This window comes from Cervus elaphus, chromosome 21 (genome assembly GCF_910594005.1).
Source record: "Cervus elaphus chromosome 21, mCerEla1.1, whole genome shotgun sequence".
In the NCBI taxonomy this organism is placed as follows: Eukaryota; Metazoa; Chordata; class Mammalia; order Artiodactyla; family Cervidae; genus Cervus; species Cervus elaphus.
In genome coordinates, this window is record NC_057835.1 from 55,692,313 (window position 1) to 55,709,044 (window position 16,732).

The window sequence follows — 16,732 nt, forward strand, 5'->3', positions numbered from 1 at the left end:
AAACCTAAGTGAAAAAAGAAATTGGCATCCTGACAAGAGCCTGGGTTTATAAAACACAGAATCTGATTGACTGAGGCATTGGGATGACTTTATATCCTTACCTAAAAAAAAAAAAAATGAAGAGGAGTGACATTCCTGAAACTAGAAATGCTGTCCTACAACTTTAAAAAGAAATTAGCATACACTTATGGTTATTTAGTCTATGACAAATGAAGCAAGGGTATACAATGGAGGAAAAAAGAGTCTCTTCTGTAAGTGGTGCCTGCAGAACTGGATAGCTACATGTAAAAGAATGAAATTAGAACATTCTCTAACACCATATATAAAAATAATCTCAAAATGGATTAAAGACTTAAATGTAAGATGGAAAACCATAAAACTATAAGAAAATATAGGCAGAACACTCTTTGACATAAGTTGTATCAGTATTTGTTCCGATTGTCTCCTGAAGCAAAGGAAATGAAAGGAAAAATAAATGGAACAAAATTAAACTTAAAACTTTTGTACAGCAAAGGAAACCATTGACAAAATGAAAAGACAACTTACTAAGTGGGAGAAAACGTTTACAAACAATAAATGGTTAATCTCCAAAATACATACACAGCTCAGCATCAAAAAGCAATCTGATTTAGAAATAGGCAAAAGACCTGAATAGGCATTTTTCCAAAGAGGAAATGCATGTGCCAACAGGTACATGAAGAGATGCTCAAAAATGATCAGGGATAAGAAAACTAAAACTACAATGAAATATCACTTCACGTCTGTCATAATGGTTATCATCAAAAAGAACACAAATAACAAATGTTGGTGAGAATGTGGAGAAAAGAGAATCCCGATACACTGTCAGTGGAAATGTAAACGGGTGAAGCCACTGTGAAAACGGTATAGAGGTTTCTTAAGAAAACCAAAAATGGAACTGATGTGTAACCCAGCAATTCCACTCCTGGGTATATAGCTAAAAAGAACTGAAAACACTAATTTGAAAAGATATATGTACCCAAATGTTCAGGACAGCATCAGTTACAGTAGTCAAGATATGGAAGCAACCTGTGTCCATCAACAGACGAATGGATAAAAAAACATATGGTACATACAAATATATAAAGTGGAATACTACTCAGACATTAAAAAGGAATGGACTTTTACCACTTGAAGCAACATGGATAGACTTGGCGGGTGTTATGCTAAGTGAATTAAGTTGGATGGAGAAAGACAAATGCTATATGACATCATTTATAAGTGGAATCTAAAAAATAGAACCAATAAGTAAATATAACAAAAAAAGAAGTAGACTCACAGAGAGCAGACCAGTAGTTAGCAGTGGGGATAGAGACAGGGGGTAGGGACTCAGAGATACAGACTATTGTGTATAAAATAAGCTACAAGGATATATTGTACAACACAGGAAATATAGCTGATATTTTATAATAACTGTAAATGGAGTATAAACTTTAAAATTGTGAGTACGGACTTCTCTGGTGGCTCAGTGGTAACGAACCTGCCTGCCAATGCAGGAGACACTGGTTCAATCCCTGATCAGGGAAGATCCCTGAAAAAAAAGAAAATTGTGAGTACACTTGCAACCTATATAATATTTCACATTAACTACGCTTCAATTTTAAAAAGTAGTTTGTTGAGACAGAAAAAAAAAATTAGCAAATAAAACCATGTTCTCAACCCAGCTTTAGCTTGGGATATGACAATAATGTCTGACATCTACCTGTGATAATGAGTGTTAAAAACTTCCTCTTTTTAGAGCTTCCCTGGTAGCTCAACTGGTAAAGAAGTCTCCAGGGCAATCCTGGTTCTATTCCTAAGTTGAGGAGATCCCCTGGAGATGGGATAGGCTACCCACTCCAGTATTCTTGGGCTTCCCTGGTGGCTCAGCTGGTAAAGAATCTGCCTGCAATGCAGGAGACCTGGGTTTGATCTCTGGGTTGGGAAGATCCCATGGAGAAGGAAATGGCTACCCACTCCAGTATTCTGGCCTGGAGAATTTCATGGACTGTATGTATAGTCTATGGGTTCACAGAGTCAGACATGAGAGACCTTCACTTTCTTTCTTTCACTCTTTTTAACGAACTTAAAGCCTTAATTAAATCTAAAACAAATATGAATTTTCCAGAGTTCAGAATTTATACTATAAAGAAAGTGATGGGGTAGAGTCAAAGAATTACTATAAAAACTGATACTGGAATTGTGGCATTTCTTGAACTCTGAAAGAAGCAAGAAAAATACCATCCTGTAAAAACACATCTGCAACTGAAAGATTAGGATACTGTAAGTGAATAAAATGATTTCTGATGAAAAGGGCTTACTTTAAATGATTTAAAACAATATCAAGAAATAAACTTATGAAAAAGCCAGAAAAATCAAAATAATTAGCATTTATATAAGAATTTAGAATGAATATAATACTAGCATGCTTAAAATTATAAAAATATTAAAAAATAGAACCTTAAAGAAATTAATTTATTAAAGGGATAATTTTAAAAATAGAAATTAAGCAAATAAAATATTGTTGTCATAATTAAAAATATATTAGCAGTCATGTTAAATGTGGCAAGACTCAATCTCTATGATAAAGATACTTAAAAATACATTGACCTCATATGAAAATATTTGCTAAGACTAGTTTCCTGATATGAAATATATTATTTTTGACATTTTTTTTCCTAACTGCCTATTTGGGACATTTAATAATGAAGACCAAACATCCAAAGATCAGTCCCTAATGCTTATTTCCATGATTTTAAGAGTTGGTCCTTCCATGTCCTGATTTCCATCTTCTTTTTTTTTTTTTTCATTTTGTTGTTGTTTTCTTAATAAATTTAAGAACAACTCTATCTTCTTCTGTCTTCCCCCTAGATCAACTAAAACCTACTAGAACAGGGTGTAGCCTGGGGAGATGGAGGATGCTATGCGTCATAATCCTCTTCATCTTGTCTCAGGTGCTGAGGGGCCTGAGGGCTTGGGACAGAGGCAGAGTCAAGGTGAAGAGCATGAACTGTGTGTGGGGAGTGGGGCTCTGAAAGTGGGAGGAGGGTGGTTGGCTTGAGGCGGGGCCTGTGTTGTCTCCTCTTCCCCATCAGTATTTGTATCTTTAGTCAACTCATCCTGTAAACAAACAGTATTAGAACAGTATCAAGAAGCAACTCCTCAGAAGTAACACACGCATAGGTGAAGAAGAGCTATGGACATCTATTGGATACCATCTATAGACAGGGAAGAATTCCCACTTCTTTAAGATAGCATCAAATGTGATGATTTTTCCTAAAGAAAGAAAGTGAAAGTCTCTAGTCATGTCTGACTCTTTGTGACCCCATAGACTATACAGTCCATGAAATTCTCCAGGCCAGAATACTGGAGTGGGTAGCCATTTCCTTCTCCAGGGGATCTTCCCAACCCAGGGATCAAACCCAGGTCTCCCACATTGCAGGCGGATTCTTTACCAGATGACCCCCAGGGAAGCCCTAAAGAAAGTTTGTAGCATTTCAGCTTTTGATGAGCATTTTATGAAAATATCCGTTTACCTTCCCTCATTTTATAAAATCTGGTTCAGTGCTTCACCTTACTACACTTCATTGTAATTTCACTTTATTATGGTAATATGTTGCTATGCCATGTTATTTTATTTTAAAATTTTTATTTAATTTATTACAAATGAGCATAAGCATATTTCATGCTTATTGCCTGAAACATATTGGAGTCTCACTAGATGTATGCTGGATAGTTGGCTTGGTTGCTGGACTGGGAAAAGAGTGGAAATACGGATAACTGCTTACTATTTTGCCTCTATTTTTTGAAATTGCCTGCTCAGATACTTTTATTTCTGTACTTAGGTTTTTTAAAATTGATTAATTCTAAAAGTGACTTAAATATAAATGAGTTTGCATATTAACTTTTAGTTGTTGACATTTATACACTGCTGCTGCTGCTGGTGCTGCTGCTAAATTGCTTCAGTCTGCTAAATTGCTTCAGTCATGTCCGACTTTGTGCGACCCCATAGACGGCAGCCCACCAGGCTCCCCCGTCCCTGAGATTCTCCAGGCAAGAATACTGGAGTGGGTTGCCATTTCCTTCTCCAATGCATAAAAGTGAAAAGTGAAAGTGAAGTCGCTCAGTCTATGTATTTGTAAATACTTAGTTGTCAAATATAATCTTATTGTTTTAAATTTTTTTAATCTTTGGGTATCCTGCTCCCTCTAAAATTGGTTATAATCTAAAATATTTTTTCACTTTAATGTTTTTTCATATTTAAATAATTAACTTACCTCAATTCTTATTATTAAGTGAATCAGATTTCTTAGGATTCTGGTGATAATTTAAAATGAAAGTTAAATAAATAAACTTCCTATTATTTACAGATATGAACAAACACTTTAGCTTATATATCAATCTTTTTGAAATTTCTAGCCTCTTATCTGAGGAATTACTTTATTTTTCCTATCTCCTAAATTTGTTTTATTAGGCAATGTATGAAAGTTTCAGAATTCCAAAAGACAGGCATCAAACAGGAGTTTTAAAAATTTTCATGAAAAAGGAAAGTAATTTTAAAAAAAGTAAATTAGATATTATCCTCATTGATTATTTCAGGCCTCTTTAGGTGAATTTTCTGTCTCTCTCTGGATCTGAAAAGAAAAGACTGATCTGTTTCAGGAGCTACTGATGACGAGAAGATCAGTCATAGATTAGCTCCCAGATTACTGGTATTTTTTTTTTCCAGGGTAAAAATGGCATGGTCATTGCTCAGTAAGCAAGAGGATTAACAGCAATAACATTCAACTCAAATTTCTCATTTAGAGTGTGAGTATAATGCTTCCTCAATGCTCCCGTAAAATTTTTATTTTTATAAAACCTGTGCATATTCCCTTAAATTATAAAGCACGACTGAGTCATCTTTCAGAATGGGTCTATAATAGCTGGAAAATTGAGGAGTCTTTTATTCTGGGGCTGTGACAAACCCAAACATCATAACTCCCATAACTCTTAACTTCGTTCCACACCAAATAAACACCAGTTTTCTTTTTTGAAAAAAAGTCTCTAGCTGACTTCTGAGCTGTTGAAGTAAAAATACACTTGGTGACTAGAAACTGAAATTTCCTATTTATGCTACACATTTTACACGTGTCTTTGCTGAAATTTTCAACTTATGTAACCATTGCCTCTGTGTGTGTGTGTGTGTGTAAGATTCAGATAATGGCAATAATTAAAGGTGTTCTATGTGACAAAGGAAGGGTTGTCACACTGTCACCAGCATAATCCATATCTGTGTAACCCAAATAAAATTTCAAATTACGGGCTTTTACTGTATAAATGCAAATATCTGTAGATTTATTTTTAAGCTATGATTGAATCCTTTTTCTGTACTAGTGACAATAAACAACCTCCTGTAGTTTTTCATTTTTTTCTCTCTCAATATCTTTGACCTTTGCCCTTTACTTTGTTTCCTTCTGAGTCATTTGTGCTCCTGCTAGGAACATATCCATTCCTCTTTTGTGAATCATTGATGGCTAAAATAGATCCTTAGAGGCAGACACTATAATACACAGTGAAATAACATACAAAACAATCAAAAAACTGGATTTGGAGTCATAAATATTTCATTAACTTTTCTATTAAGTTAAGCTTCTCTTTTTTCCACTTATATAAACTAGATGATTCCACTAACCCACTAGGATTTTAAATGGTATGTATTTACTTGACACATAGCAGCACTTCATGGCAAATAGATGGGGAAAAAGATGGAAACAGTGACAGACTTTATTTTCTTGGGCTCCAAACACTGTGAGTAGTGACTGCAGCCAAGAAATTAAAAGACACTTACTCCTTGGAAGAAAAGCCATGACAAACCTAGACAGTGTATTAAAAAGCAGAGACATCACTTTGCTGACAATGGTCTGTCTAGTCAAAGCTATGGTTTTTCCAATTGCCATGTACAGATGTAAGAGTTGGATCACAAAGAAGGCTGAGCGCCAAAGAATTGATGCTTTAAAAATATGGTATTGGAGAAGACTCATGAGAGGCTCTTGGACAGCAAGGAGATTAAACCAGTAAACCTGAAAGGAAATCAACCCTGAATATTCACTGGAAGGACTGATGCTGAAGCTGAAGCTCCAGTCCTTTGGCTACCTGATGGGAAGAGTTGACACATTGGAAAAGACCCTGATGCTGGGAAAGATTGAAGGCAGGAGGAGAATGGGGCAACATAGGACAGATGGTTGGATGGCATCACCAACTCAATGAACATGAGTTTGAGCAAACTCTGAGAGGTAGTGAAGGACAGGGAAGTCTGGTGTGCTGCAGGCCATGGGGTCGCAAAGAGTCAGACATGACTTAGCAATTGAACAACAGCAACGGTGATTATCAGTTTTTATTTCTTCACTTTTGTCATACATCTGATATGGAATTTTATATCTCAGTAATTAATGACACACAAGATGTCCAATTTCTTACAGAGAAATGAATTGTGAAAAGTGAAGTAGAAAGCATACTACCAATTTTATTGGAAGTCAATTTTGAGTAAAAATAAGCATTATATGTTCAGAAAATATCTTCAATACAGCTTATGGTGCAATATTTGATAATATTCTATTGTCCATTACCTACATTCAATGTATTATTAATGCTGTGGTTTTATGTTTACTTTAAATTGTCACTAATATGCATACCTTATAATTGAATTCCACTGCTCCTGAAGTAGATTGTCCATCACTACCTCAATTGTAGTTTGAATTTTAACTTCTGAACTGATATTCTTGAAGATAGCACCTTTTTCAGTCTTAGTTTTGAACTTCTGTATGATAGATGGGCAATGTAAGCAGATAGACTGAAATCCTAAAAATGAAACAAAAGGAAATGTTAGAAATAAAAAAATAGTGTGGCAGAAATGTAGAATGCCTTTGATGGTACACTTGTTTGAAACTGCTCACTAGTACACTGAATACGGCCAAGGAAACAATCTCTGAGCTACATGATTTAGCAGAGTATCTTCAAAATCAAAAAGGAAAGAAAACAGAGACTGAGAAAAATAAGAGAATATCCAAACACCATGCAATACCACAAAAGCTGTCACACACGTGTAATGACAATGCCAGAAAAATTACATAATGAAATAATAATAACTGATAATTTCCGCAAATCAATGTCAGTCCCACACCACAGACCTGCCTTGCAAGAAATGTTAAAAGAAGTCCTTTAGAAAGAAGGAAAATAATATAGGTCAGAGTCTAAGATCTATATAAATATCAAAGAATAAACAAAGAAAGGTAAAATGAAAACTTATTGTTTTATTCTCAATTGATCTAACAGGAAACAGTTTGTTCAAAATAATAACAAAGTATTAGATAGTGTATGTATATATGTAAAGATATATCATAGATATATATTATGTATCTATGTATTATGTCTATATATATGCACACTTATATATAGTATATACATAAATTTGTGTATACTTAAATATAAGTAAAATGAATGAGAGCAATGATACAAGGGACTGGATGAAAGAATTAGGATTATTTTGTTATTAAAAGGTACCTACATTACCTGTGAAGTAACATAGTACTATTTGAAAGTAGACTTAGATTAACTGTAAATGTGCATTGAAGATTCTTGGGCAACCACTACAAAAAGTAAAGATGTCTCACTTATATGCTAATAAAGAAAAGGAAATAGTTTGCTTAGTTAAAACCACGAAAGGCAGAAAGAGTGAAAAACAAAAATAGAACAATAAACAAGAGCAACAAATGGGAAGCAATAAGCAATGTGGTAAACATTAATCCAACTATATCAAAACACTGAATGTCAGTGATCTGAATGTACCAATTAAAAGACAATGATTGCACAAGTATATAAAAAATAAAACCTAACTATTGTGTGAACAACAACAACAAAAAAATCAACTTTGTCTGTAAAGACAGACAGATTAAAAGAAAAAAATGGATGGATAAAAGAATACTAACAATAATCAAAGAAAACAGGAAGAGTATTAATATCACACAGAGCAGACTTCAAAGCAAAACAGTTACCAGAGATAAAGAAGGACATTACATAATGATAAAGGGATTAGCATTTCAAGAAGATACAATAATCCTTAACGTGTGTGGATCTAACAAAAGAATGTCAGGCTGTATGAAGCAAAAACTAATAATATTACAAAAAGAAATAGAAGAATACATCATCATAATTGGAGATTTTAACCCCCCTCTATTTAAAAAGAAAAGATCCAGAAATGGACAGAAAATCAGTAAAAGTGAAGGTGTTAGTTGCTCAGTTAGGTCCTACTCTGTTAGACCCCGTGGACTGTAGACCACTAGGCTCCTCTGTCCATGGAATTCTCTAGGCAAGAATACTGGAGTGAGTAGCCATTCTCTTCTCCAGGGGATCTTCCCAACCTAGGGTTTGAACCCAGGTCTCCTGCATTGCAGGCAGATTCTTTACTGTATGTGCCACCATGCAAGCCCTGAAAATCAGTAAGGGCACAGTTTAACTCAAAAAAGCTGTCAATCAACTAAATATAATTGACATCTACAAACTTCTTCATCCAACAAGAGCAGAACACACATTCTTCTCAAGCTTGCATGGAATATTCACTAAAATAGACAACATTGTGGTCCATAAACAATGGGGTCCTAACAAATTTTTTAAAAAAAATAGAAATCATACAATGTCTGCTTCCATACCACAAAGAAATTAAACTAAAAATCACTAACAGAAATAAAATTGAAAATCCCCAATATGAGGAGATTAAACAAACATTTCTAAATAACATCTGGGTGAAAGAAGCATCTCAAAAAATTTTTTTTGAAAGTTTCGAATAAAAATGGAAGCCAAGCATTAATATTTGAGGAGATTCTGTATAAAGGGAAATCTATAGCATTGAATACCTATATTAGAAAAGAACAAAGATCTAATCAATAATCTGATTTTCCACTTTAGGAAACTAGGAAGAGATAAGAAATTAAATCCAAAGTAAGTAGAAGAAAAGAAATAACATAAATTAGAACAGAAGTCAATGAAAATGAAAAGAGAAAAATAGAGAAAAGTTAATGAAACCAGAAGAGGTTTCTTTGAAAAGACCAATGAAATAAATAAGCCTCTATCATGCTAACTAAGAGAAAAAGAGAGGACACAAATTACTAATATCAGGAATTAATGAGAAGGCATCATTATAGATCCTCTGGACATTAAAAGTATAGCTAAGGAATGTATGAAAACTTTACACCCACAAATTTGCTAACCTAGTGAATTTAACCAATTCCCTGAAACACACATCCTGCCAAAATTAACAAAGAATAAGTAAATAAATCTGAATAGGCCTGTATCTGTTAGAGAAATTGAATCAATAATTAATAACCTTTAAAACAGAAAGCTCCAGGCCAAATGAGGTCACTGGTGAATACTACCAAACACCAAAGGAAGAAATTATGCCAATTCTATACAATCTCTTTATAAGAGAGAAGCAGACGAAATAATTTATAACTCATTCTATGAAGCCAGCATTACCTTATAGCAAAACCAAACAAAGAGATTATAAGAAAAGAAAGTTACACACCAATATTTCTCATGAAAAAAGATGCAAAATCCTCAACAAAATATAGGCAAATTTAATCCAACAATGTGTATAAAGAATCATATACTACAAACATGCAGGATTTCCCCCAGATTCACCATTCAGAAATCATGTATGTGATTCCTATTGTATGTGTACTCACTCATGTCCAACTCTTTGTGGCCTTATGGACTATAACCCACCAGGCTATGCTCTCCATGGGATTTTCCAGGCAAGAACACAGGAGTGGGTGGCCATTCCCTTCTCCAGGGTATCTTTCTGACCCAGGGACCAAACCTGGGTCTCCTGCATTGCAGGAAGATTAAAGTTTTGACAAAACCAACAGTCATTCACAATAAAAACACTCAGTAAACTAGAACTTGAAGTGAACTGCCTCAATGCAAGAAAAAAAAAAATCTACAAAAAATCTACAACTCATATCATGCTTAAGGATAGGAAGCTCAAAGCTTCCCCACTAAGACCTGGTACAAAGAAAGACCTTCCCACTCAGCATTCCTTTTCTGCATCACAGTGGAAGTATTGTACAATATGATGAGAAAAGTAAAGAGAATGTAAATTGAGAAAAAAAATTAAAACTTATTTATGGATGGCATAATCATCTACATAGAAAATTCAAAAAATTTGACAATAAAACTCTTGAAACTAGTAAGCAATCATAGTAAAGTTGTAGCATATGAGGTTAATATACAAAAGGCAATCATTTTGCTCTATACCAGTGATAAACAAGTGGAATTTTAACTTTAGAACCGAATGCTATTTACATTAGTACACCCCAAATGAAATCAGTATAATGCTAACAAAAATTATATACAGAATGTACATGAGAAAAACAGAAACTCTAATGGGTGAAATTAAAGAAGGATTAAATAAATGGAGTGATATCCCATGCTCATGTGTGGGAAAATTGTATATTTGCTTTCACAGAAGACCTACATTGTATAGAAATTATCTCTTATCTTCCATTATCATTTCCACAGTTTGAGTTACCCACAGTCAACTGAAGTTAGAAAATATTAAATGAAAAATTACAAAGATAAACAATTTATAAATTTTAAATTGCACCCCATTTTGATTCACGTGATGAAATCACATTCTTACTCTCTCTGTCCCATTCCACGACGCAATTCATCCCTTTGTCTAGCATATCCACACCGTGTACACTATTCACCTGTTCAGTTCAGTTCAGTTGCTCAGTCGTGTCCGACTCTTTGTGACCCCATGAACGGAGCACGCCAGGCCTCCCTGTCCATCACCAAATCCTGGAGTTTACTCAAACTCATGTCCATCCAGTCGGTGATGCCATCCAGCCATCTCATCCTCTGTCAGCCCTTTCTCCTCCTGCCCCAAATTCCTCCCAGCATCAAGGTCTTTTCCAATGAGTCAACTCTTTGCATGAGGTGGCCAAAATGTTGGAGTTTCAGCTTCATCATCAGTCCTTCCAATGAACACTCAGGACTGATCTCCTTTAGGATGGACTGGTTGGATATCCTTGCAGTCCAAGGAACTCTCAAGAGTCTTCCCCAACACCACAGTTCAAAAGCATCAATTCTTCAGTGCTCACCTTTCTTCACAGTCCAACTCTCACATCCATACCTGACCACTTGAAAAACCATAGCCTTGACTAGATGGACCTGTGTTGGCAAAATAATGTCTCTGCTTTTTAATAGGCTATCTAGGTTGGTCATAACTTTCCTTCCAAGGAGTAAGTGTCTTTTAATTTCATAGCTGCAATCACCATGTGCAATGACTTTGGAGCCCCCAAAAATAAAGTCAGCCACTGTTTCCACTGTCTCCCCATCTATTTCCCATGAGGTGATGGGACCGGATGCCATGATCTTAGTTTTCTGAATGTTAAGCTTTAAGTCAACTTCTTCACTCTCCTCTTTCACTTTCATCAAGAAGCTTTTTAGTTCCTCTTTACTTTCTGCCATGAGGGTGGTGTCATCTGCAAACCTGAGGTTATTGATATTTCTCCCGGCAATCTTGATTCTAGTTTGTGCTTCCTCCAGCCCAGCATTTCTCATAATGTACTCTGCATATAAGTTAAATAAGGAGGGTGACAATATACAGCCTTGATATACTCCTTTTCCTATTTGGAACCAGTCTATTGTTCCATGGCCAGTTCTAAGTGTTGCTTCCTGACCTGCATACAGGTTTCTCAAGAGGCAGGTCAGGTGGTCTGGTATTCCCATCTCTTTCAGAATTTTTCACAGTTTATTGTGATCCACACAGTCAAAGGCCTTGGCATAGTCAATAAAGCAGAAATAGATGTTTTTCTGGAACCCTCTTGCTTTTTCGATGATCCAGCGAATGTTGGCAATTTGATCTCTGGTTCCTCTGCGTTTTCTAAAACCAGCTAGAACATCTGGAAGTTCATGGTTCATGTATTGCTGAAGCCTGGCTTGGAGAATTTTGAGCATTACTTTACTAGCATGTGAGATATTATAAATATATATAATACATATGCATGTATAAATGCAATATTTTTGATTTCCTAAATTGTAAAGATTTCTAGGGAAATATTTTGGATTCCACAATGCTCTAAATTCTGAAAAAGAAAGCTGAAATTGATATATTCTTTATCTTTCAAAAGAGTACAAACCAATAAAAAGAAAAATTTATTTGTGAATTGACAATTTTCATACATAGCCACATTTTATTTGTAAAAACTTAAATTCTGTAGGAAGTTCAATCTTATGTCTCTGTCCTTTCTACAACACGCCCTGCCACTGCCATTCTAGGTCAGTACCCATATGGTCTCTGCTTTAGAAATTTAGAAAAAAGTATATAATCGTTTGAAAGGTGAAATGGTCAGAGGTTCAATTTAAATACATTTTCATTGCAATAAATTTACCATATATTTTCTTATATCATTGGTCATGAAGTATGTCTTGTCATGTAGAAACAAGACAGAAGGAAAGAAAATCGGCATCCGTTTTGACAGGCAAGATTAAATGTTAAAGTTGGACTAACCAATAGAAAAACATTCACTGAGCAAAAGCTTTAAATTCCTTGAAATTTAAGAGCTACAAACTATATATGGTCTTGTAAAGTTATTTTAATAAAAGCATTTGCACACTAACATTTAATATGTTAACTATAAATAATTGTTACCTAATTATTAAAACACCAAGACTTCAGACTTTGAGCAGACTCTCAGCTTGTAATTTACTAAACCTGTTACAGATATTCTCTTGAATTGTTGTACCTGTGCTCACATGCCCATGCTACAGTACCACACATTAAGAAAGCAAAACTTTCATTGTGAGAATTTAGACTGATGCTCAAAAGTATCATACATAATTTCAGTTCAGATAAATATCTGTAGATTTATATACTTTAAAGCTTTTGTGGGCCATCTGGGAAGAAGCATTAGAGAAATAAAACAGAACTCCAGTTAATTAAGAATATTTTATGTGACAGACCTTCTACTAATAAATAGCTGTCCTCTGCCCTCTCTGTATGGTAGAGTTATCTACAGATGATTCTCTTTGGAAAGGCTACTGTTGCCCCAGGACTAGGAAGATTCTGATTCATTTTTTACTCTATCTCTCTCTACATGATAAATGTCTTTTTATTTTCAAACTTACCTTGTAATTTTGATATGCCTTGAGTAAAGATGCTTTGACTGAAGTTGAGAGAATAACTGTTTTATATGTAAAAAATACCAAGAAGCATTCAAATTAGTATTTATTTATTGTTTGTTATTTTTATTTAATGTATTTATTCTTAGTAGTTAATATAGTATTTAAAAATTAGTCATGTCTGGTTAACTTTTCATACATGTGCTCTTTTCTTTTTAATTTATGAGACTATAACTATGAGAATACTTGAATCCACTACCTCACAATCACCTAAATATTTTCCCTCCATTTTGATCTTCTCACTATGAATGACTTAAGGCTTTTCTAGTGGTAGTAATAGTCATCTTTGTTTTAGGCATATACTAATACATTTTTTCAATTATATCTTAAAGAAATAGAAGCAATACTATTAATAGATTATGTAATAATGTGAATTTCTTCCACTTCTACTCAAGTATAATTTCTTGAAGTTGAGATAAATGGTGGCCTTGTATTCTTTATATCAAACATCTCAGATTGTAGCCTCTTATTTGTATCACAGCTTCCAGTAACTATATCTGATGCCACTGGGACAGTTACCTTTAGTTGTAGTAATTGAACCTCCTGAAAACATCTTGATTTCTTCAAACTTCAGTATGCCTAAGGAGTGTGTAGTACATTAAAATTATTAATTAGTGCAGAACAGATGAAGATATACAATTGAAGGAATGGGTAGCTTCCAATACTAAAATTCTAATTTTCTCAAAAATATTAATAGGTTAGTTTAATTGAATAGCATTTTGAACTTCGTAGCCCTAAGGTTTCAGGGTCTGATTAGCACATTTAAATTTTAAATATTTCAAGGTGTTGTTGAATGAGGAAAAAAAGCACAACCTGAGTGTTGTGAGTTAAGTTTTATTTGGGGCAGAATGAATATAACTCTGGAGGCAGTATTTCAGATAGCTCTGAGAAACTTCTGTGGAAGTAGGGGGGAGGTCAGTTATATGTGAATTTGGTGAAAGGAGGGGCGGTCCATGCAATCAAGCACATATTTTCTGCAGAAGGTTGCTGTACTCTCATGAAGGCTCCTGCCAGTCAAGAGGAGCAGATGTCTCCATGGATGATTTCAGTGCTTTTCTATATATGAGGAGATGCAAGAATTGGGCTCATAGAATCTTCTCCTAAAAATGGCTGTCTGAAGATGTGTTCTGCCATGTTTTCTCATAGCACAGAGCACCTCATTCCTGACCTCCACCCTGAATTCCTTTCATGGGGCATTGAAGGTTGAAGGCTGCAGTGGCTCTTGATTTAATCCTTGTAGAGGTAGATGGCAAGAACCAATTTTTAGTTGGCAATATTAAATTATAAACCAAAATAAATTTCAAATGAATGGGATTAGAGACTCTTTGGAATAATGGATGACAATCTAAGAAGGACCATAAGAATTAGCTTACATGTTCTTGGACCATCAAAGGCAAATAAAGACTTCCTTAGATGATCCTCTGACTTCTTTGCTCCTTTTATTCTTCTAATGCTGTTTTTTAAATAATACTACTTTTTGTTTGTGTGTTGTTTTTCTCTGACTTTGCCATCTTCTACCTGTCCTTCCCCTTTAATGAAAACTTTATGAATTTTAATGTCTCACTCACTTTCTCCTTTCACTTTGCCCACAGTTATCATATACAATATGTACAGTTATTTTGAGTCTCCTTGTCTATAATCACTATATTATAATTCAGTGATATATTTTTATGAATTCACTTAAGTACATGTTTTTCACTCTTAAAACATGTTTTCATATGCCAGGTTCACAAATTCTCTTGCCTGAAAGCAAAAAGTAAGATACTGGCTTAGTTCCTAATAGTTGGCAGGTTTATAATAGCTGAATTTACACTACACCACATCCAAAAGGATCATAGAGGAAAAAAAGAAACGTGCTATTTGACACCTGCTGTGGTGATAATAGATTTTAGGCTGAGGAAAATTAAAAATCTTTGTCTTGTATCTTTAGATAGGATTCCTTACACCATAAACACGTGCGTAAATGCTGCAGTCAACCTGTACAATGTTTCCTTACCATAACGGTGTGGAATGGGGTATTTATATTTACCATTAAAATTACTTTGAGTTGCAGATTTTGATTTTTTGAAATGTGTTAAATTCTTCAAATCATTTAGAAATTTTAAAACCTTTATTTAAATATACACATTTCAAAATTTCTATTTCTGCTGGACTATACAAAGAGCTTGGAAGTCATCACTTCTACTCTTCTATCAATGAAAAAAACTAAATAAAATGAAATCAACAACTCTTCTTAGATACATCAGAGAATAAAAATTACATGATAAAGTGCCATCCCTAAAACCAGAGACATAGGGAACTACAGAGAAACCTACCTTATTAGGAACAAAAGACATGGTAGCTAGAATGGGGAGGAAATTTAAAAGGTAGTTGATGAACTATTGGTGGCTTCCTGTGAAGTAGCTTAAGTGTTAAAAAAAACTCCCAGGGATTCAGCCTTCACTGTCACTGTGATTATTTTTAACTCCAGGGGTTCTTCCAGTTTTCCAGGGTGAAGATCTGAGAAACCTCCCTCATGCTTCCAGCAAGAAGAGGGGAAATTTGACCCGTGTGGAATATTCTCATGTTATGAATGTATCCACATGAGTGAACCTAGACAAGACCAATACAAGGACCATGCAGTCAAACTATATCTATGTGGAAAAAAAAAGTAATTATTGTTTGAAGTCACTAAGTTTTAGAGTAGTTTCTTATACAGCAAGAAAAAGCCAACATGTGTCCTCACCTCTCCTCTCTTTGAATTGTCTGGAGCATAAACATTTTTTGACCTATAATCTGTTGTCTCAAGAAAAAATAATTCTTCATGGATATAATCTTATTTCAAGTATTATTTTGGGTATTGTGCCTTTTGCTTCATATTATACTTAAAAAATTAAGCCCTGATTTTGCATATGTTTACATTTTTTAAAAATTGAAGTAGAGTTGATTACTTGACGACTCAGTAGGTAAAGAATCCACCTGCAATGCAGAAGACACAGGAAATATTTGTTCAGTCTCTGGGTTGGGAAGATCCCCTGGAGGAGGAAATGGCAACCCATTCCAGTATTCTTGCCTAGAAAATTCCGTGGACAGAGGAGCCTGCAGGGATATAGTGCATGGGGTTGCAAAGAGTTGGGCATGACTTATTGACTAAACAGAAGAAAGAGCAATACTCCATTTTAATTCATTATACAATATTGATTATAATCCCTTTCTGTACATTATATCCTTGTATCTTATTTTTTTTTTATGTCTACTACTTTGAGCATCTTAATCTCCTCCTATCCTGCCTACCTCCAACCCCTCCTTAATGATAGCCAGTAGTTTATTCTCTTTGTCAATGAGTCTGTTTCTGTTTTTTTTGTTTTGTTTTTTTTTATATTAATTCATTTCATTTTTTAGATTCCACAGTTAAGTGAAAACAAGCAGTATTTGTCTTTGTCTGATTTACTTCACTAAGCATAACACCTTGCAGGTTCATCCATGTTGTTGCAAATGCCATGATTCAGTTTTTTTTAAAAAAAAGTGTCTGAGA